The sequence below is a fragment of the Pseudochaenichthys georgianus genome, chromosome 13, assembly GCF_902827115.2.
Source record: "Pseudochaenichthys georgianus chromosome 13, fPseGeo1.2, whole genome shotgun sequence".
NCBI classification, from domain to species: Eukaryota; Metazoa; Chordata; class Actinopteri; order Perciformes; family Channichthyidae; genus Pseudochaenichthys; species Pseudochaenichthys georgianus.
Window position 1 is genome coordinate 16380081 of NC_047515.1, and position 24190 is coordinate 16404270.

At 45.0% G+C, this 24190-nt stretch overlaps 2 pseudogenes; both read left to right on the forward strand.

Annotated features, from left to right (window-relative positions):
- On the forward strand, positions 1-5992 carry LOC117457250 (arfaptin-2-like; annotated as a pseudogene).
- A 4885-nt stretch (positions 5993-10877) lies between these two features.
- Positions 10878-11870, forward strand: LOC139435040 (uncharacterized; annotated as a pseudogene).
- Positions 11871-24190: the final 12320 nt, after the last annotated feature.

A 24190-nucleotide genomic window follows, 5' to 3' on the forward strand; every position in this document is an offset into this window, starting at 1 on the left:
TTGCATTATAGCTAATACAACAACGGTGCTTTCCCGTTGAACATTTAGCTTTTCAAGTTTGCTTTAAGTGTGAATAACGGCTTTTTTCTCCTCGGAAGGCTGGACTTCAGGTTTTCGACTGGTGAGGAAGCTAGCTGTCAACTACTATAGCCACTTCAGCGCCGCCACATTAGCATCAATGTAAGCAAGAACAAGAAGATACTTTATGTCAATGTGGACTTGAACGCTGCAGACAGTAGGCATGTTGTAAAACTGCAAACATAATATTATCTTTAAGTGTTACTGTGTGCTGTCTTGCAGAGATTAAAATATGGCAGACAGTATCATGAGCAAGGCTGCAACCATGGAGATCCCCATTAACAGCAATGGAGACACAGGGACTCTGCCAGAGGATGACAGCCTCGAGCAGGTCAGTCACATTTTCTCTCAATAGCTGACAATGGTTTTTAAATAAATCTGTTTTTTGCCCAGATTGTTTGTTTCTTGGACCCTTTTCACGCGATACACTGACTACTGCTACTGCTGTTAGGCCAGCTGTTACACATCAACCAGGCCTGCAGATGTTCAGGATCTGTAATGTTATACCACTGTCCCCATCAATACCTACATATGAGAAAATGGGTTTAGAGCATGGATAGTGAGCACAAGGATGACATTTATTTATGAGCTTCAGCTTGCATGAAAAGCAATTCACAACTGTAATGTCACATTATTGTACAGGGATGAGAAAGCTGCAGTATCAGTTGTCCTATGAATAATCATGTCTGTGTGAGGACAGTAGGGTCACCATACTGAATAATCAAAAGAGCATATAAGCTATTTCTGCGTGGTGACTGTGCAGGTTGACTCACTGTCAGTTGACAAAGTATGACTAATTCATTGATTTAATCGACAGATACATAACACTGATTTTCTCCTTAAATAAACTTGCAAAAGTAAAGCTTTAAACCGTGTGTTATCTGGATGTGTTTTAATTGTTTGTGAATGAGTCATTTAGCATGAAAAGTTTTAAAACTAAAGAAAATAGATCTCAGTGGACAAAGGCCAGAACATACAGTTAGTCCACAAGAGTGGGGTAGCCTTGGGCAAATAGCTTTTTTTTTCATTTGCAGTTGCACACAAATTCCTAGTTTGCACTATTCTTTTTTCATAGTATTATTATTCTTTATTTGGAATATATTATCAGAATCAGAAAACCTTTATTTTCCCGCAATGGGGACATTTACATTATTACAACAGCAGACAAAAGTTCTAAGTATGAACACATTATTAATAACACAATAAGTAACAAACAAAATGTTGGTATTGAGGTTATATTGCACTTGCATGTATTTGTTAGTGCAATATAACCTCCTGCAATGTCACGTTATAGTAACGTAGAGCATAGTACTGTATTGTACAACTACTGAGTTTTTCATGATACATTATTTTTAAGTTGATAATGTCCAAAGATATAGTCACAGTTTCTAAACCATTACATTTGATAATATGTATTGCATTCTTAATCAATTAATTAACAATATTTTGGTGTGACCGCATCAGGACTTGCAGCAGGTGATGGTGTCTGGACCCAACCTGAATGAAACCAGCATTGTCTCAGGAGGTTATGGAGGACCTGCAGGGGGCATCATCCCTACCAGCAGCATCAAAGGTACTGTTCTGAAAAACTGCCATCCTTTACAGGTTTCACTTTGTTGCATATTTTTACGAACATGGTTTGCTCTCCAAAGATATCATTGATTTATCCACATCTACAGACTGCCATGCGCTGAGCAGGAGATTGTCAAAGCTGCAAACCTTAAGTCTCCTAAAGTGGTCGATACCTGACCCCCCTTTTCTCTCTTGTATTTTGATGTTTCACAAGAGTCTGACCTCTAGGCTCCAGGTTCACATTATAAACATCCATATCCCATAGGGCCAGCAGTACGCTTCAACCCTGAGTATGTGGACAGAAGAAGAGCCCCTGCTCCGGGACAGGTGGCTGTGTATTCTGACAACCCTTTTTTGTTTTCTAAATTAACCTATATATGTTGATCGGTTTGGCTCTGTATAAGAGGTTTTGATATTGCTTGACTGAGGATGTTATATGAAACTTTGCTTGTACCTCTTCAACTCACAGCTTCAGAAACAGAAAGTGTTTTGGCAGCTTCCAGGATTATGGGTGCACTAACCTGATACAGGGCTGTCACTTTAAATGCTGCATTGTTGTCTAATACGACTGTCCTCTTTTTCCTGTAAAATGCACTTTGGATGACAGTTGTTCATTTTCATTGTTACCTCTCATCCCATGAAGTCCATTTTCATCTGTGAATAAACCCTTTCCTTCTGCATGAGAGACCGGCATGGTAGATTATTTCGAAATCCCTTTAACTCCAATGTATTATGTATCCTCCCACAGAGCTTTACATTTGATTTCAGTCTGCAAACTCTGCTGTTCAGCCGCATATCTTAATGCCAAACCTCTTTTTGACACATATTTCACTTCATGCCAACATTTCATTCTCACTCTTTATCATCCCCATGCTCATTACAGACATTCGCATGAAATCCAGGGTTGTTGGCTTGCCAAACAGCCAATCTGCAGCAAGTCGACTTTCCCAACACACGACCAGCATCCAGGTATCACCAGGCTCATCACCATGTCCACACTGTTCTCACTCATTGTCATAGTTCATGCTTTTCATTTATCCCCCCGCCTTTTAAACTTTGATGACATGCATTAGAGTCTTCATAGATTTTTGTTGTGTCTGTTAGGGTCGTCGAACAATAATACTGGTAATTCAACCGAAGAAGACTTTCTCGTGGTGTGGCAGTGGAGAAATTGGACAGTGTGAAGAAATGGGGCATAAATACATACAAGGTATTATGTACTGTGTGTAGATTATTTTCTTTAAAAAGTTTCCACAAGCTCAAAAAGATATGCTTGCACTATTTATCATTCTTTGCAGAACCAACATACATTTGAGAATATAAGCATGTAAGAGAGGTTTAAAATACATTATGTGAAAATTGTAGGTATCCTTTGGTCCCAAGCTTAACCGTGTTGTTAATATATCATGGATTGACCTAATCCATTATCAAAGTATTTCGTGCTTTGGATTTACAAAACAAGACATTTCAATCACCTTGGATTTTGAGAACCTGGATTAAACATTGTTCACTATTTTCTGAGTTTAGGATTAATCGTTGAATCTATAAATGATCAAGATTAATCTATATTTAAAATAATTGTAAGTTGCAGCACCAGACCACCTTTTGTGTTTTTCAGTCATAATGACTTTGTACTACCTTAAAGGTAGGGTAGGTACGAATGGAGAAACCAGCTCGAGTGCGCTAGAATTTGAAAGTACGCAGCCGAAAAAAATCTGCCCCTTACTTCAGACTTCCTTACAGCGCCACGGCTTCCACAGATGAAATGTTTTCATGTATTTATTGTTAAAGCATTTCATGTATTCATTGCTATCGGAGCTAAGAGCATTCCATGGAATATAACAAAAAGTGTTTCTGAAGTGAATTACCTATCCTACCTTTAATTGAATCTGCTTTTCTTTATGCATTTCCTCTTTGTAGTGTACAAAGCAGATGTTCTCAGAGAGGTTTGGCAGAGGTGCAAGAACAGTAGACCTGGAACTGGAAGCTCAGATTGACGTGTTGAGAGACACCAAGAGCAAGTATGAAACCATCCTAAAACTGACCACTGCACTCACCACTCATTTCCAAAGCATGGTGGAGACACAACAGGCGCTCGGAGACACCTTCTCCGACCTCAGCCAGAAGTCCCCAGAGTTGCAGGTACTGTTCAGTATTGCAAAGCTCCCAGTGTGATGTGAGAGGGAACTGAGTTGACAGGTCAAATTGTGTTTCTCTGCAGGACGAGTTTGGGTATAATGCAGAAACACAGAAACTGCTGTGCAGAAATGGCGAGTCTCTCCTCAGTGCCATCAGCTTTTTTGTGTCCAGTATCGACACACTGGTCAACAAAACAATGGAGGATACTCTGCTGACCATTAAACTGTATGAGAATGCAAGGTAACAAAACCTGATAGGTGAAGAATATGATCTGAATACCTTTGTGGTTATCACCTGGAGAATGAGAGCCTGACATCCTGAACTGTTTTTTTTCCGTGCAGACTTGAGTTTGATGCCTATCGTTCTGATATGGAGGAGCTGAGTTTGGGCCCCAGGGATGCAGCTGCCATGGTCCGCATAGAGATGGCTCAGCATGATTACCAGATCCACAGAGACAAATATGAAAGGCTGCGTAGTGATGTCACCATCAAGCTCAAGTTCCTGGACGAAAACAAGGTTTGTGGTTTAAAGTCATTTCAAATGTCTGCCTACTAAAAGAGTAGTTTAATACCTCCGGAAATCTGTTATTGTTATATCTGATCTCCACTGGATTAACGTCTCAAATGTCTGCAGTGATGTGTAAGTAAAGTATTCAGGACCCTATGACATCACTGTTGGGAGTGTCTGCAACATTTATGACTCGCACCCAACCCCAACCACCAGTGATGCTGGGTGTGGTAAGAGCTGAAACAGGCTTAAAACTCCTCTCTTCAGTCCGGTGTTAGGTTACCTTTTTAAAAAGACTCACAATTACCTGTCATTCTGAATGTAGAATAAAATCAGTAGTTTGGTTAATCAAAACTATTATGCACTACAGCAGTGGTGTGAGGTTGAGTTGCCCCACTCAATCTCTGCCAATATGCATCTATTGACGCAGAACTGATCAACCAGAGGAAGCAGGCAGGCTTCTTCATGCACAGACATGAGCATAATTATGCTGTTGATAATTACAATAAAAGCAAATGTCTCAGTAAAAATTGAAACTGAGACATTGTTTAAAATCAAACACTAATGTCTGATAGTTTTCATCAACTAAGTAAGAAAGAATTACATCAACATTTGTTTGTATTTGAAGCTTGGGAATCAATAGAGGAATAATATGTGCAAGTTGCTTTCTGGTTGATTCCCTAGAATCTAAATAAACCGTTTGTAAATGTTATCTTAACAGATGTCCATGGGATGTACTCTTCCTCTAGAATTTAGAAACTGTGTTAGTAATGGCAACATTTACCTCTTCTTTTTTCTTTAGGTTAAGGTTATGCACAAGCAGCTGCTTCTCTTCCACAATGCTATCTCAGCCTACTTTGCTGGCAACCAGGAGCAATTGGAACAAACTCTAATACAGTTCAATGTAAAGTTAAAGCCCCCTGGAACAGACAAGCCATCCTGGCTGGAGGAGCAGTAGACTGGGTTGGTTGAGGTGTACAGTGACAGCTGACGGCTGGTCAGGGAGGATCTTGACATTGGGGTTAGATGGGCAAGAATGAAATGCATAAATGAGTATGTTATAGGATCATTTGTGTTCAGTGATACAGCAAATGTAAGATTTTCTTTTTTAATGTTTTTAAGTATCACATATTACATAGTACAACTATTTTAGTTGTACCTTGATTTTTTTGTTGAGTCACAAATTACTTTCTTATCCTTTAGGTAGCACAATCATTTATCACTTTTTTATGTATGTACAGTATAGTCTACTATTGTGGAAATACTCCTTGGCAGTTTTGCACATGCATTATGTTTTGTTTTTGTATTATGTCAAAAGCGTTATCATATATATATATATATATATATATATATCTATTCAGAGTAGATCACATTGGAGGAACTCCACAAATCAGATAAGCTGGTGGGATGATATAAAATTATGAAATATTCTATGCATGACTGAACCCTATTTTTTCAAATTTAGTTTCACAAATTTAAATCAGAGCCACCAGGATAATGCATAATTTTCAAAGTTATCCCACCACGCTTCTAATATCACCTTGTGGTTTACCTCCCTGAATGGTCAGTTTGCATAGAAGGGAACATATAAATACACAGAGTGATTAAAGTGATTTTCTTTACACTAATATATAATCCATAGCTATTTTGATATCCTACATTTGGGTAAGAGATGTGAATTCAGCACAGTATCTGTCATGTTTACTCCAATGTGTATATATGGAAACAGCCTCAATAGATGTTACACTAAGTAACTGCATGAATCCATACATTAGATGCTTCAATCATACAACTTCTGAACAATCAATGCCCTTGCAATCCAAGTGCAATTAAAAAAAAAAAAAGATCCTTCAACACTCATTCTTGAAGTCTCAAATCCTAAAATTAATTTCAGTGTCTTTTAAAAGGACCGACTGTATACGTACATTTCTTATTCTGTGTTATTTATTTACCAATTGTTTTGTGACACAACATTGTATGGTACGTGCATTTATTTTCAATTCTAGTCAGATGATTGTCTTTGTCTTGTTCTGCATTTCCAATAAAATCTGCTGGATGTTTTGTTTCGCTTAACTGTGCCGTCGACACAGATCCTTCAATTTTATGTGGGAAGCTCTTAAAGATGATGTACAGAAAGCTCACAATATGTTATTGTATGGCAACATTAATGATGTACTCACTTATACAACCTGATATATCTTTAACATGCTTTTCATAATTCATAATTTTCATAACTTTTCATGCCTGCAACATTCTGAGGATGTTTTTTTGTTTGGCCTGAGATGACAGCATTTTTTTTTATAGGTTGAGGAGGTTATTCTTTTTTTATAAAACGTTCCTGTGATACGAAATATTAACACGGTCATCGGCAACGTCAGATTTATTTGTAGAGCGCTTATAAAAAATAAACCAGGTTTGTGCCAAAGCGCTTTACAACAAACAGAATTGAGCAGGAGTAAAACACAAGTTGTTGCATTTGTTGAAAAGGATGTTTTAAAAATCTGATGTCACCACATTTTACTTTTGAAAAAAACAGACAAGCACGTAATTCATGATAAGCTGTAAGCAGATATTGCATGTTTGCGGTGGCACGTGTGAGTTCCCTAGACATTTTTGGTTCTCATTCATAACACTCCGTTCGATGTCTCACTATGGGATGCGCCTCATCGCGGAGCAAACAGAAGCATCAATCTCATTACGCCAATCCTGATTGGCTGGTGATCTTGACGTCAACGTCAGGGGAAATCACCCCCTATAAGTAGCCTGCGCCACGACGCATGCGTCATCAAACACCTCTTCTCGCTTCAGAGCACATCTCTAATAGTAGCCGGGCTAGCTTAACAGTCCACAGACTGAACCAAAAGCTAATTTCGGTCGACGGGCGTTAGCCGCTACCCTATTCTGCCTCGCAGAAGAGTATGGTACTAACACACCCGTTAGTATTATAGTCAACCTCGCCGTTCTTCCTCTGGAATTAAGGTAAGGTTTTGACTTTAAAGTTAGCAACACACCTGCTGCTAGCTTGTGTTTTTTTTTTTTTCCCTCACTGCCGACACCACGGTAGCGAGGACGCTTTTTTCTTTTCTCTTCTCACGGAGGAGAAAAGGATTACAAGAATATTACCACACCAGGTAATATCCTTTGAGAAAAAAAAAAGACCCACACTGTCCTTTTTCCCCCGGATTAAAGACAGATTGGTAACACTTTTTCTCTCGACGTACCTGTTACGAGCGGGTCCTCTTCACGCCACGCAGCAAATAAGATGGACGCCTCTCTCCCTCACACCAGAGGAGTCAGGAACTCGGAGGCTCGGCGCTGCGGCTGCGGGTTGAAAGTGTCAGACTCACACCAGATCTGTTCGTCCTGCCTCGGGCTGGAACACGCCCAGGAGGCCATTGACAACCCCGGCTCGTGCGGGCATTGTGCCCGCTTCACTATGAAGAGCCTCCGCCGAAGGTTAGCACAACAAGCTAGCCTGTCTGGACGGGACCCCCTCATGTCCACTGGTTTGCCGGCTGGCAATCAAGACACGGGGGCGACCGCCGCAGAGATGGAGCCACTCACTGGGTCGGTCTGGGGCTCATCGACAGCGGCACCCGCAGAACCGGAATCCCGCGCCATATCAGGCCGAGACCCGGTGGCGGCAAGAGACGCGGGAACGGGGCCCCACGCTTTACCAAGCTGGGGCTCCCGGCTGGACCTCACCATGGTTTCACCCGCGGAAGATGTCCTAGAGTTAGACTACATGGAGGACGAAGAGGATACCTCTGAGTTCCTCCTGTCTGACTCGGATGAGCAGGAAGACGACATCTTCATGTCATCGGCTCAGGCTGCAAAGCCGGGAGCGATGGCTGCTCTCCCGGGCGATAGCACACCAGCTTCGCCCTGTCTAAGCATGGACCTGCAGGCCGTGTGTCAGCGCGCCGCGTCCAGGCTAGACATCCCGTGGCCCGAAATGGCCAAGGAGACCTCCAGGTCCCGTTACGAGGGGAAACTTTTTTCCCAAACAACGAGGACGAAGAGGCAACTCCTTCCGGTCTTCCCGGAGATGTTGGATCAGGTGTCGGTCTCGTGGAGAGATCGGCCCTTTAGCAACAAGGCCCCAATCCAGCCCACCTCCTACCGAGAATGGGCCCGCCACCAAGCAGGAACCCCACGCTGCCAGCAAAAACGGACCGATTCCAGTCGACCATGACTGAACGGGCCTACAGAGCCGCAGCATTGTCTGCCAGGGCTCTGAACGTTTCCTCGATGCTAACCGCGTACCAAGCGGAGCTCTGTGAGGATATGTCGAGCAATCCTGGATCGGCCACTCTGGACGAGATAGCCGCGGTCACAGACATTTGTCTCCGTGTCCAACACTGCGCCGTCCAGGCCACGGGCAAGGTAATGGGGATCATGGTGGTGCAGGAAAGAGCTAGATGGCTCAACCTCACCAACCTCCCAGACCGGGAAAAGGAAGATGTGCTTGACATGCCCATCGTTCCCGAGGGGATTTTCGGCTCCACTCTCGCTTCCATGCAGAGGAAGTGCGAGTCGAAAAAGAAGGAAGACGAGGCCCTCCACCTCTGTCTCCCTCTAAGGGTCCAGCCGCTGCCTTCGCAACAGCGGCCCTTCGCCCAAGCTGCACCGAACTCTGCTAGGTTTAAAGTACCAGGACAGCAGAGGTCGCTGCCCCGAGTCCCCAGCCCAGGCAGGAGATGAGGGCGAGTTGGTCTAGAAAATCTCCGGTTCCGGCTGCAGCCCAGGCGCAGCCAACCCAGAATTTCGGCCAGCAGTCGAGGAAGAAGAAGCGAGAGGCCTGACAGCCCCTCCTTCTCCCCTCTGTGACAGAGCTGGAAGTTCTTTCCCCGGCTCTAAATGTGTCCCCGCCGCCTCGAGAGATGCCTCAACGTCATCCTCAAGTTCGCATAAAACACATGTCACATCTTTCTTGTTTGAATAAACCATTTTCCGCTGACGCATCCAGGCTCCGGCCAAGGGCGCAGCTCAAAAAAACGAAAAGAAAGACAATAAACAGTCCGTTAACTATAAATCCCCTTCTGAGAGCAGCTACGGCCTCTCTCAAAAGGCGGATAATAAACGGGTCTGTGAAGGCGCCACGCGCATGCGCAGTGCCGGTTGGGGCTTTAAGGGCACTACCGTCACGCGCATGCGCAGTGCCGGCTGGGGTCGTGAAGGCTCCACCGTCACGCGCATGCACAGTGCCGGCTAGAGCTGTAAAGGACAGCCCGCCAATCCTTCCCCTTTTGAGAGCAGCTACGGCACCTCTCAAAAGGCGGATTATTGACGGGTCCGTGAAGCCACACGCATGCGCAGTGCCGGCTGGGGCTTTAAGGGCACCACCGGCAGGCGCAGTGCCGACTGGAGCTGTAAGGGCACCTCCGTCACGCGCATGTGCAGTGCCGGCCGGAGCCGTAAGCGTGACATCTCAGCTGGCTCTAAGGAGCATACAGCAGGAGTTACTCACAACATCTGCCTGGGCTTCTCAAAACAGTTATACTTTATCTGTTTTCACAAACCCAGAGAGAGTCAACCCATATTCTGGAGAGAGAGGCCCTCTCTCTCCTCGAAAGAAGGGTTTTATTTATAATGCCCACCGAATGGAGTCATATTACGGGGGGAAATGTCCTCGTAAAGCACCCACTCAACATGGGCCTCATAATAAAACTAAACCCCGCGCGCCACGGCGTGCAGAGAGTTTTGGTTATTATGTAATGCGTAGTGGCACTACACCCGACTTTTCTAGTGCGGGACGCGCCTACGGGTGCTGTCCTTTCACGGAAGGTGGTCACCACGGACGCAGGTCAGACAGGCTGATAGGGGATTTACGAAGGTCGCCCGGTGAGAGGTCCCTAGAGCAGAGACCTCCAGCGGGCACACGTAAACTACCCGGAGCTTTTAGCGGTGTTCCCCACCCTAAAACGCTTCCTGCCTTCTCTCAGAGGACACCATGTCCTCGTGAGGACAGACAACACGATATCGTGTATGAACCGCCAGGGGAGGTTGCCTTGTCTCCAGTCACACACACTGGCACACAAACTGATCCCTTGGAGCGGCAGACGTCTCCTCTCTCTGAGAGCGACACAGGTACCGGGAGTTATGCACCTAGGGACAGAATTACTGTCCAGAGGTGCACCACTCTATGCAGACTGGACTCCTCATCCAAGGATCGGGAGTCCGCTGTGGGTGCGTTATGGCGGAGCCGCGTTAAGTCTGTTCGCAAAAGGAGAAAATGCTCAATGACAGCTGTTCTCTTTAATGCACGATTTAAACGCACTGTTAGGCGGGGACACACTCGTACACGATCGACCTCCGGGTCCTCTGTACGCGTTCCCACCCCTGGCTCTGTTACCCCCAACTCTGGCCAGAGTGAAGAAGCAACGCTACACACTTACTCTGATGTTTCTGCCCTAGCCCGCAATGTACGGGCTGGCGGAGATATATCAGCTGTTGTGCGGGCAGCCATGGCAGCCCCCACCACGCAGGGACAGATTGTCTCAGGCGGGGGGGGGGGCGATCCTTTACCCACGCCCAGAGTGCGGGGCACTATGGGCCTGACCCGTGAGTGGTACAATCTGAATACAGTGGGACTCCCTCAGAAGGTGATAAACACTATTCAGAGTGCGAGAGCTTCCTCCACCAGGTCTCTTTACGACTGTAAGTGGAGGGTGTTTGAGGAGTGGTGCCTTCAAGAAGGACACATCTCTTTTCAATGTCCTGTCGGGGTGATTTGATCATTTCTACAGGACTTGATCGAAAAACACAGAGCTTTCTCCACGATCAAGGTATACCTGGCTGCTATTGCTGCATGCCATGTGGGCTTTGAGGGTAAGACGGCTAGCCAACATCCTTTGGTTTGCCGTTTTATGAAGGGAACTCGCAGGCTCCTCCCTGTCTCCAGGTCGCTGGTGCCCTTATGGGACCTGGCAGTGATTTTAAATGGGCTCAAAATGACCCCATTTGAACCCCTGGAAGGAGCTGACATGACACATCAGTCACTCAAGACAGTGCTGTTACTGGCCCTGGCATCCGCCAAGCGGGTCAGCGATATCCATGCACTGTCTGTACATCCCTCATGCACTCAGTTCGCCCCAGGGCAAACGAGAGTGTTGTTGAAACCCAACCCTGCCTTTACACCAAAGGTGGTTGGTTCGTGTACCCCAATTGACATTGAGGCATTTCCTCCGCCGCTGGTTTCCCCCGGGGAGCAGCAGCAGGATCTGTTGTGTCCAGTCCGGGCTTTACACACATATATGGACAGATCAAAAGAGCTTCGTCTTAATGACCAACTCTTCGTGTCCTGGGCTAAACCTCACAAGGGTAAGCCTGTTACTAAGCAACGGCTCTCCCACTGGATCGTGGAGGCGATTGCTTTGGCCTATACGAGTCAGAATCTGCAAGCACCTTTGGGTCTGCGGGCTCACTCGACTCGGGGCCTGGCTACATCCTGGGCTTTGTTCAAGGGTGTTTCCATCCAAGACATCTGTGCAGCGGCAAGCTGGTCTTCGCCGCTCACTTTTGTCCGCTTTTACAGGCTAGACGTCTCCGCTCCAAGCGTGGCCCGAGCAGTGCTGGGCACCTTGTTGAGTCGGGACTCCACCTGTTAAATTCTGGTTGATCGGTGATCTTCGAGATAAGCTCGTCTGGCAATACGGGAGCTACAATATCCCATAGTGAGACATCGAATGGAGTGTTATGAATGAGAACTATAGTACTTATACTTACGTAACCCCAGTACTCAGAGTAACATGAAGTGAGATGTCTCACCAGACGGCCCTCCTTGCTATGGTGAAGCGAGAAGAAGTGCTTATTTTGAATGACGCATGCGTCGTGGCGCAGGCTACTTATAGGGGGTGATTTCCCCTGACGTTGACGTCAAGATCACCAGCCAATCAGGATTGGCGTAATGAGATTGATGCTTCTGTTTGCTCCGCGATGAGGCGCATCCCATAGTGAGACATCTCACTTCATGTTACTCTGAGAACTGGGGTTACGTAAGTAACCTATAGTTCTAAAAACATTCTTAGAATGTTACCATTCATTGTTCTAGGAATGTTTTCAGCAGGAAGTTTTATTTTGGTTCCCAGAATGTTCTACTGAAAGGTAGGATAATGTTCTCTAAAAACATTCTTAAAATGTTTGGTGATAACCTTAAGATGTTTTTGATAACATTGTTAGAACATTATGCCCTACTATTCTTAAAGTGTTGTTGTTGTTTATGCGCATGTCTCTATTGTCATATTGATAGAATAACACTTAGAAAACCAAATAGGTTTATTTTTATCGTGATAAAAGCCACTTTAAGTCGCCAGGAGTATCGCCGATTAACGTTGGTACTCCCCTCCCGCAGCCAAGTTGGGGCATTTGCATAATGGCTGTATGAGCGTATTGAGATGTATAAAAAGGAATTTGCATGCCAATATTCACTCACATGCACTTATAATCACACTAAGCCTTGGTATAGGCCCACAGTATTCATATGTGTAAAATATCAGAAAAGAATCACAGTTTTTTTCTGACTATAAAGGTTGTGTCTCTTATGTAGGTTCTAATTGTTAGATAAGCTATCTGGCTGTGTGAGGGCTGCGTATAAACAGTGTCCGCTGTTTATGCATAGTGGATGGAAATCGTAATTGCACCCTTTAGATTTGAAATCGATAGACACACAAGAACGATAGTTAGTACCAGAGTACCGCCAGAGGTGATGCTTTAAGCACTGGATATGTCCATCGCGCGCAGGTCGAGTACCAATACCAACAAAGTCACCTGTGACACCGAGCTATATCTGCCGGTGTCGTCAGAGGATCTGTTCCCAGAATCTTTTCGAGAGAACACAAGGATTGACAGGATACTCTGGCGGTCATCTGGGATTCATAGAACCGTAGTTAGTCGTAACTATCGTTCTATTTCATCCCTGACCACCAGAGGCGGTGTTTTAAGCACTGGATGAGTTATACCAACAATGTCATGAAGAATCCAAGCACTTAATAACTGGAAGCAGCGGAGCTCGGCCATAGGACCACGCCCCAAAGGATGGGGAGTGGCAACATTAATCCGATAAAACCTGGAGAATGTGCCAGACGACGCCGTGGCGCAGATTGTCTCCAGGGGCACGGTCACCCCTCTCAGGGCAGCCCAAGATGTTGAGATGCACCTTGTAGAGTGGCATCTCACCCATGATGGCAGGGGGGAGGCCACTGGCCCCATAGGCATGTGAGATGGTATCGACAACCCAGTGGGACAGCTGCTGTTTAGAGAGAGCACAACCTTTTTTAGTGCTGCCATGGCAAACGAAGAGCTGCTCCGACTGCCGTATACAGGCAGTAGCATCAATATACGCTGTTAGGGGACGCACAGGGCACAGCAACTCGGACGTGCCGCTCTACTGTAAAATGTCAAAGCGTGCCAGCTGGATAGGCTGATTGAAGTGGGTTTGTGGAAGCACCTTGGGCAGGAACGCCACATTTGGCCAGAGGGCAACACCTGATCGGAGTTCCACCTCAGGCATGTATCGCTCACAGAGAGGGCATGTAACTACCCAACTCGCTTCCCTGAGGTTATGGCAAGCAGAAATGCTGCCTTCATGGACAGCCACTTAAGCCCCACCTGGGCCAGGGGCTCGAAGGGAGGAGATGATAGGGCATCCAGCACCAGGGGCAGGTCCCAAGCCGGAGCCCTCGGGGTGCTAGGGGGACGCTGCCATAAAGCCCCTCTCAGGAAGAGGGACACCAACCTGTGGCACCCCACCATGGCGCCTTCGACTCAAACATGTCGGGCAGAAATAGCAGCCACATAAACCCTCAAAGTGGAGTGAGAATGTCCACTATCTAGAAGGGACTGCAGAAACTCCAAAATGGTGGCCACAGAGCAATACCCCGGATTATCGGCCTTACCTACACACCAGTGGGAGAACAGCTTCCATTTGCACTCGTACTGCGCTCGAGTGGATGGTGCTCTGGCATTCAGGATAGTTTCCCAGACAGATGCCGTAAAATCACTCAACTGTGGGTTGGGCCCCGCAGAGGCCAAACCCAGAGCTGAAGACGATGAGGGTCGGGATGCCAGACCTGACCCCTGAGCTGTGACAGAAGGTCCTTCCTGTCCGTGATAGTCCTCAAGCTCTGTGATTGGAGAGTGTGCTCCGAGGGTTACGCCGATTCTCGAACAGCACTTGAAATGGGATGGAACCACGGCAGACTGTCCTAACCTGGATTTGAACGGGTCTACCGCGTCCCCCCCTCCCCCACCCCGTCCCCAGAACTACACAAGCTGGCTATTCTGTTTCGCAACATGTTCTCTATCTATGGCACGTCTCTACTGGGAGTTGTAGTTTTAAAAGACGTTTTCGTATTTCCCATAATAAGAAGTTGCCAGTATTAAACTGTGTACATCCCTGGAGGTTTAGGGGACAGGAAACACTCACATTTAAAACATATAATTAATAAATGGGTGAAAATTGCTTGTGCCCATAATGGGCAACATTAATATACACACATGCCAGCTAAGGTCAAAAGAGCTTTATTTAACAGCTGGTCTTATGTTTGTGACCCCTGTTGTTAATTGATAACATTACATTACATTAATTGATAAGCCTGAAACATGCACTTGTCAAGGTTCAGAGGCAAATTTTGCAAATATGGCAGTAGCCATCGATCAGCTTAAGATAAGATATACTTTATTGATCCCAAGTTGGAACATTTGCGTTACATCAGCATGTGTAACAGTTGTAAATATGCAGTTGTGTTTATTTGTAAATCATTTAGTATAATCACACAAATTCTGTGTTTTATATTTAACAATTCTGTGTTCTTTATTTATTGATTGTTCAATACCTGACAAGGCCGGAGATGAAATATCTACATACAATAAGTTATATTTGATGAAAACATTTAAATATTAAGAGTAGCCTACATACAAAATAGGGGTCAATGATAGAAATATAGAATGGAAAATATCAAGAAGATACTGTAGTGATCTCTACAATAAAACAGTTTAGTGCAGGACGTCCAAAGATATTAACAGGAGGATGTGCAAAACAGACAAACTGATAAGGCTGAATTTTACTCAGGTGTAACTAAAGTCTGATTTAAGGGTTGTTTATATTTCACATCATTAATCAGAATCTGCAAAGTAACAAAAATAAATGTAGTAGAGTAAAAATACCAGGTTAACCTCTGAATTGTAGTGGAGTAGAACAAAGTAGTACATGCTGCTGTAACAAAAACATTTCCCAACTTGGGATCAATAAAGTATATCTTATCTTATCTTAAGATGTTCGATGGCTACTGCCATATTTGCAAAATTTGCCTCTGAACCTTGACAAGTGCATGTGTCCGGCTTATCAATGAACAACAGGAGGGGTAGACATAAAACCATCTGTTAAATAAAGCTCTTCTGACCTTAGGTGTCATGTGGGTATATTATTTCACCATTTATTAATTATATGTTTTACAATTGATAACTCTACTGTGTTTCGTATCCCCTAAACCTCCAGGGTGTACACGTGTAATACTGCCAACTTCTAATTGTGGGAAATACGAAAACGTCTTATAAAGAGACGTGCCATATATTGCGAAACACACAATAGCCAGCATGTGTAGTTCTGGGGGGGGGAGGGAAGCTGGAGCCGGGGGCTGGACCCGTCCAATTCCAGTTTTGGAAAGTCTGCTGCGGTTCCATTCCATTTCAAAGAGCTGTTTGACAGCGTAACCTTGTCGCACTGCCACTCCAACATCCAATCACAGGGCTTGATGACTAATCACGGGGTTTGTAAAGCAAGGCGGATGTTGTAGTCCCAAACGATAGCTGGGGATTCTGGGTAGTGTAGTGTCTTCGGAAACTGTAATGTCTAAACTCCTAAAAAACTATTTGTTTCTCTGACTCGAAGGTTAAAAACACAAAAGCATTGTACACCATTTAAACCAATCAATATTGTGTAATTAACAAGGATAAACTGATGTTTTTTAGTGGATGAGTAATGCAGATATCACTGTGTAATCATTTGACAGTGAGGGGAATATATCCGGTTTTATTATGAAAACTTCGAGACCGGAAATACTGTTTTCACCCACGCTAACTTTACATGGTAGCTGCCGCATATACACGTTATCCTGGCGAGACCTCAAATCATCTTCGTAATATCTATCAAACTATAGATCCTACACTTCCACTGGACGTGGATTCTAAAAGTACAATATACACTTCTCGCTAGAAATCTAATCAAAAAGCATTTTAATGGCCAAACTGTTCTACAATTTAGGATTTTCCAGAGAGGGTTATTTGTAAATAAACGGGAGCATGTTGTTTCTTACACGACCACTAGAGGTGCTACACTTTAAAACGTGGCTATGGGTCGTAATCTAAGGTGCTTAAACAATGACCTATTTGGTCGTTTTTTGTAGGAGGACAGGCTGATAATATCAGTTAAAATAAGTGCTTCAACATAGTTAACATTGCTGGAGGAGGTATGCACAAATATTGATAGATGTCTTGTAATGCACTATTGAGGAACCTGCGACCCAAGTTTTTCATGCAATGCAGAACTACACCATAGTTGTGTAGGCCTATTTGATATGTCAATAAACCTTAGAAAATCTTGAAAGGGATGTGCAAACTAGTCATTATATACAGTCTTTAATTAACTATTAGTAGAGAATAACGAGTAATGAATATACTTTATAGGGATCCTATTAATATCTAATAATAAAAATAATGAAATTCAATAACATGCTTTAACCACTAGGTGTCCCTTTATATCAGCTGTGCACCTTTATGGTGTAAATACAGCCTATCTACCAATTGGATCAAATATAAAAGTCAGCCGAATTAGTGTTGATACTGCAAGGAGACGTATTGTGTGAAAAGAAATGTAAGATGTTGTTTAATGGCTGATATATTTATGATCCACGTCACGTTTTCAGTTCCTCATGTTTGTCTAGAAGTCTTCTCATCAGGGCTCAATAAATACAGAACTACGGCAGATATGTAATATTTAATGCAGCCGAACCGTGTATTACAATGCCGTTATGTGATGACTTTCAAAGAGAAAAGCAAGCACACTCGGAATAAAGTTTTATTTTATTTTTTTTAAATGTTTTTGGTCTGTTTCCGGTATTTGTTAATGACGATGTGCTGTGAGATGTGAGACTGGAATTGCACAGGGGAAAATAACGTAGGCTATCTTTAGATGCGGATTTTGTTAAACTAATATGTTTGCTCTGTGGACCAACACTATACATTGACGGGGAAGGGGGTAGCAATAAAGATAACACCATTAAACAGTTACACAACATAACAGAAATAATATCGATAGCAGCGTCCCTAGCAACCACCTTGGTAACAATGAAGACGTTGCGATTTCCTGAAGTAATCTTCGTAATAACTAGCAAACTAAAGATCATGTACATCCACTGCACACATAATCTGAAATAAAAACTCATATTTCTCGCATCAAATTACATCAAAACGCATTTTAATGGCCAAACTAACTTTAAAATAGGCATTTTCCACCGAGAATAAAACAAAGTTCGACCATGTTTTCTTTTTCTGCAGGGAGAAATTTGAAGATCACGTGACATAGACGCCAGCCATTGGAATGAATGGTGAAAAAAAACGGGGTTTGTCAAACAGAGCACATGGTGTAGTCCAAACGATAGCTGGGGATTCTGGGTAGTGTAGTGTCTTCTGCCATCCTTTACTCCGAAAAAATATTTGTTTCTCCGAATCGAAGGGGGAAAAACACAAAAGCATTGCACACAATTTAAACCAATCAATGTTGTGTAATTAACAAGGATAATATAATAATAATAATATATCAATTTTATATAGCGCTTTTCTGAACCCAAAGACACTTTACATTTGGGAGGGAGGGTAGACAAACAAAACAAAAACAAAGACAGAACCAAAAAGAAACAAAACACAACAGAGAAGCAGTCAGGAGGAAGTTGATTGAGAGGGGGGGGGCTTATGGATAGAGAGTTGAAGAGGTGGGTTTTGAGGCGGGACTGGAACAGGGTGAGGGACTCAGACTTACGGAGGTCTTGGGGGAGGGAGTTCCAGAGCTTCGGGGCTGCCACAGAGAAGGCTCTGTCCCCGAAGCTCCGGAGTTTGGCCTTGGGGATTGAAAGCAAACCGGCTGAGGAGGATCTGAGGGACCGGGGTGGTTGGTAGAGGGTGAGGAGGTCAGTGAGGTAGGGGGGGGCCAGATGGTGCAGGGCTTTGTAAGTGAGGACCAGGAGTTTGTAGTGGATGCGGTGTGAAACGGGGAGCCAGTGGAGTTCTTTGAGGACCGGGGTGATATGATGCCATGATTTGGTGTGGGTGAGGAGTCTGGCGGCTGCGTTCTGGACACGCTGGAGTCTATTGAGGGAGGTGGAGCTGATGCCGTAGAGGAGGGAGTTGCAATAGTCAAGGCGGGAGGAGATGAAGGCGTGAATGAGTCGCTCAGCTGCAGGGCGGGTGAGAGAGGGACGGAGTTTGGCAATATTGCGGAGGTGAAAAAATGAGATTTTTACAACATGACGGATGTGGGGCTCGAGGGAGAGGGTGGGGTCAAATATCACGCCAAGGTTGCGTGCCTGGGTGGAGGGGGAAACAGGGGTGCCATCAATGGTGACTGTCAGGTTGGGGGTTTTGCTGAGGGTGGATTTGGATCCGATGAGGAGGAGTTCAGTTTTATTGCTGTTGAGTTTTAGGAAGTTGTGTTGCATCCAGGATTTTATTGCAGTCAGACAGGATTCGATGTGGGTGAGGGGGGGGGTTATTCGGGGATTTGGTGCTGAGGTAAATCTGGGTGTCGGCGGCATAGCAGTGAAAGTCCAGGTTGTATTGGTGGAGAATCTGACCAAGGGGGAGGATGTAGATGATGAAGAGGAGGGGGCCGAGTACTGAACCTTGGGGAACACCTTGGGTGACTGAAGCTGTGGCAGAGGAGTGGTTGTTGAGGGAGATGAAGTGGGATCTGTCGGAGACGTAGGACTGGAGCCACCTGAGTGCAGTACCTTCGATACCGATGTCATGGAGTCGGGTAAGCAGGATGGTGTGGCTCACGGTATCGAAGGCTGCACTCAGGTCGAGGAGGATAAGGATGTTGAGGGAACCGGTGTCAGCAGAGGTGAGGAGGTCATTGAGGACTTTGATGAGGGCCGTTTCTGTGCTGTGGTGGGGACGAAAACCAGACTGAAGGGGTTCAAAAAGCTGGTTGGTTTGGAGATGGCGGTGGAGTTGTTTGGAGATAATGCGTTCTATTGTTTTTGAGAGAAAGGGGAGGTTGGAGATGGGACGGTAGTTACTGAGGGAGGAGGGATCCAGACCGGGTTTCTTGAGGATGGGAGTGACAGCAGCAGTTTTGAAGGCAGAGGGAACGGTTCCTTGGGACAGGGAGGAGTTGAACAGGTTGACAAGGTAGGGGCAGAGGATGGGGAGACAGGACTTCAGTAGAGGGGTTTGAGGAGCTTGTTGACGGTGGAGAAGAGGGTCCTGGGGTTATGGGAGGGGTCGGTAAAGATGGTGGAGAGGTAAGCAGTTTTTGCGGCAGTGAGGGCGTCTCTGTAGGTAGTGAGATGGAGTTTGTAGGATTCATGGTGAACTGTGAGGGATGATTTCATGGTAAGGCGTTCAAGCTGGCGGCCGGTTTGCTTCAGTTTACGGAGTGCAGGGGTGAACCAGGGTGAGGAGGTTTTAAAAGTGACATTTTTCCTTTTGAGGGGGGCCAGGCTGTTGAGGGAGGCGAGTAGGGTGGAATTAAGGTGGTTGAGTTGTTCATCGGGGGTTGAGCTGAGCTTCGAGTCCAGGGGGAGAGTAGAGGATAGCAGGTCGGAGAGGTGCTGGGGATCGACAGAGCGTACATTACGGAAGGTGATGGTCCTGGGTGGGGGGGGGTGGCGGACGGGGGAGGCGATGGTGAACTGTATGAGTTTGTGGTCAGAGAGGGGAAAGGGGCAGGGGTGGAGGTCGAGTACTGGGAGGTTGGTGGAGCAGACAAGGTCAAGGATGTGTCCTTTATCATGGGTGGGGAAGGTGACATGTTGGGTAATTGTGAAATTGTCCAGAAGGGAGGAGAATTCAGAAGCGAGTTTGCAGGTGGGGGAGTCCATGTGGATGTTGAGGTCGCCGAGCAGTAACAGACGTGAGGAGAGGGATGAAGCAATGGTGAGGAGTTCAGTGAGATCAGAGAGGAAGGAGGGGTGTGGTTTGGGGGGGGCGGTAAATGAGGATAACTGTCAGTGAGGGAGGGGCTTTGAAGGCGAGGAATTCGAAGGATGGTACTGAGGGGAGGATGAGTTCTGTCGTCCGGATGTTGTGGTTGTAGATGACAGCGAGCCCACCACCACGGCGTGAGGGGCGGGGTTTAGTGATGTAATTAAAACCAGGGGGGGGATGTTTGGTTGAGGGAGAAGAAGTCATTGGGTTGTTGCCAGGTTTCAGTGAGCAGAAAGAAGTCAATGGATTTGTCCAGGATTATTTCGTGGAGGATGTGGGCTTTATTGTTAAGTGACCGGATATTGAGGAGGGCAACATTGGTCAAGTGGGGGGTTGGAGGGGTGGTGGCAGACTGGAGAGGTATGAGGTTGGCCAGGTTAGCAGCGCGGGGGTGGGCACGAGAGGGGGGGCAGTGGAGCAGAGGAGGGGGGCTTGATGGTGGGGAGAAATGGCTTGTTATATATGTTGGGAGGCGGAGGGGAGTGGGATCCGCTCCAGGAATTACATGCAGCTGGGAGTGTAGGTGAGCGGGGGAGAAAGGAGCAGTAGGAGTTGCGTTCTGATGACGCGTCAGGTGTGCGACAGTGCGTTGGGTAGAGCAGATGGATGCTATGGATTGTCCGTGTTGAAAGTAAACAAAACTGCGGCGGGTGCTTCGGTGAATGTAGCGGGGTCGACGAAGGAGTCCAAGATGTCTGATGACTGAGATGGAAGACGGGGTGGAGGAGTTGGTGAATGACAGAAGCTGTGAGATGGAGTATTTCAGCATGATGACAGGCGGGAATACTGAGAGCAGTGTGTTAGCAGCGATAGCGGCTAGCGGGCTAGGTGCACAGAGGTGGAGGATTGTTGTGGAGACGAGGAAGATCCACGACATGACAGGAGGATGTGAACAGCGGGACGGGACAGGTGTACCCCGGAGATGAAGACAGGAGGCAGAGAGAGTCCACGGTTGTTGCGGGGGACGGAGACAGACAGGTAGGCGATGTAGCAGATAGCAATAGCCACCCGGCACTTTGATGGCTGAGTGAGGGCAGCCAGCAACGGAGGCAGAAATTAAAAACAATGTGCAATGCAGGGCAGTAGTCCAATTCGAAGGTTTTTGCAAGAACGAATGTTAGCTGAGGGTGATAGAGGGTAACAGAGGCGGAGAAGCGGCGAACAGTCAACGCCAGCGTCCTCTCCGCTGTTTATATATATATAATATATATAATATGCTGTTTTTTAGTCGATGAGTAGTGCAGATATCACTGTAAAATCAATCGACAGTAAGAGGAATACTTACTTCCGGGTGTACAATTCTCCGTTATCCAATGGGAATGGACGCTCACATTGCCTATAAGGGCAGCCGACACAAACGAATGCCGTGCTTCCATGAGCGTCAAATCCCGCCGCAGATGGGAATACATTGCAATCAGTTGAAAGCTATTTGCGTCCCTCTATGACGCTGAAGGAGCCTATAGGAGCGTCACAACTGGACGCCACGGACACTGACCAAACGTCGCTCCTGGACGCTTAGGGAGTGAGAGTGTGTTGCCGTGAACGGTTTGTTGCGTGCCGCTCTAGCTTTTTGCCAGCAGATTTTTTGACAACTTTTCCTGCTTTTGCCTCACACTCATTTTTGTGTCTCTCCCAGGAGGAATCCAAGGCCTGCCACACTCCCAAGACCAGCCATGTCTCTCCACCCTGGAACAACTGTTTCTCACTGCCGCCATAACTAGGGTTGGGTACCGAGAACCGGTTCCGGTTCGGAACCGGTTCCAACATTTCGATTCCAACGGCATCATTTAGAAATGTGAATTTCGGTTCCGCTTTTCGATTCCTGAGGAAATGTTTCTCGCCGCTCTCCGTAGCCTACTGCATGACTGCAGCGGGGCGGGAAATGTAGCGTTGTATCTACATTTCCTACAGTGTAACCTGAGACCAGGGCCGGCCCGTCGCACTGACATTATAGATGTTCGCCTAGGGCGCCAGATCTGTGGAGGCGCTGCGCTGACAGCTCTGGGAGAAAAAAATAATGTTTTGACCGTTGGTGCTCATCCTAATTTTCGGCCTTGATGTAACAACATTCATAATTAAGTAAATGTAACACTCTTTTCATCCCGGTTACACTTTTCATTTGCCCTGTACGATGGGCGCTGCAAGTGATGAAAATGGGGGATGTTGGCTTATCTGGCAACCGCAGCTCACAGCCAAAGTGCGAGTGAGCTAGGGAGAAAGGGAGGGCGCTGTTATTATTAGCATCTGGTGCTAGCTGCTCTAACGGAAGAAGAAGATGTTTCTACAATGATGTGGAGGGAGAGTCCTCTCCAGTCAGACTGAGAGGCTGATAACTTCAGCTCAGTGAGGTAAAGGACTCTGAGTGTTTAGATAGTTCACTGTAGTCTAAGTTATCTCAGTAGGTCTCAAACGTTTTGTATGGAAGCCCATTTCCGCCACTTGAAAAAAATAAAATCCCCATGAAAAGTCATAATTATGAGATAAGAAAGTCGAAATTATGAGATAAAAAGTCATAATAATGAGATAAAAAGTCATAATTATGAGATAGAAAAGTCGAAATAATGAGATAAAAAGTCATAATTATGAGATAAAAAGTCATAATAATGAGATAAGAAAGTCGAAATAATGAGATAAAGTCATAATTATGAGATAAGAAAGTCGAAATAATGAGATAAAAAGTCATAATTATGAGATAAAAAGTCATAATAATGAGATAAGAAAGTCGAAATAATGAGATAAAAAGTCATAATTATGAGATAAGAAAGTCGAAATAATGAGATAAAAAGTCATAATTATGAGATAAGAAGTGCGCATGCGCTGCAGTGGCGCTGTCTTTAAAGGTCCCTTCATCACCTTGCTGCTCTCCACCATGCAAACAGCATCTAAATAAGGTAACTATTACAGGTGACTTTTGTAAATGTTAGATGTTACATATAGCCTATATTGCAGCTAAACTACAACAATGCAGTTCATAGCTTTGACATTACCTGTTATGAACTATAATATATATGCCTATAGTTTTGTGGTAACGTTCACGCCACTAATGACAATAGTGTAGGCATACTGCTGCTGTGAGTTGCTCTAACTCTAACCCGTGAACGTTACCACAAAACTATTGGCATATATAGTATATATATTATATTCATAACAGGTAATGTCAAAGCTATAAACTGCATTGTTGTAGTTTAGCTGCAATATAGGCTATATGTAACATCTAACATTTACAAAAGTCACCTGTAATAGTTACCTTATTTAGGACTAGATGCTGTTAGCATGGTGGAGAGCAGCAAGGTGATGAAGGGACCTTTAAAGACAGCGCCACTGCAGCGCATGCACACTTCTTATCTCATAATTATGACTTTTTATCTCATTATTATGACTTTTTATCTCATAATTATGACTTTTTATCTCATTATTTCGACTTTCTTATCTCATTATTATGACTTTTTATCTCATAATTATGACTTTTTATCTCATTATTTCGACTTTCTTATCTCATAATTATGACTTTTTATATCATTATTTCGACTTTTTTATCTCATAATTATGACTTTTTATCTCATTATTATGACTTTTTATCTCATAATTTCGACTTTCTTATCTCATAATTATGACTTTATCTCATTATTTCGACTTTTTTATCTCATAATTATGACTTTTCATGGGGATTTTATTTTTTTCAAGTGGCGGA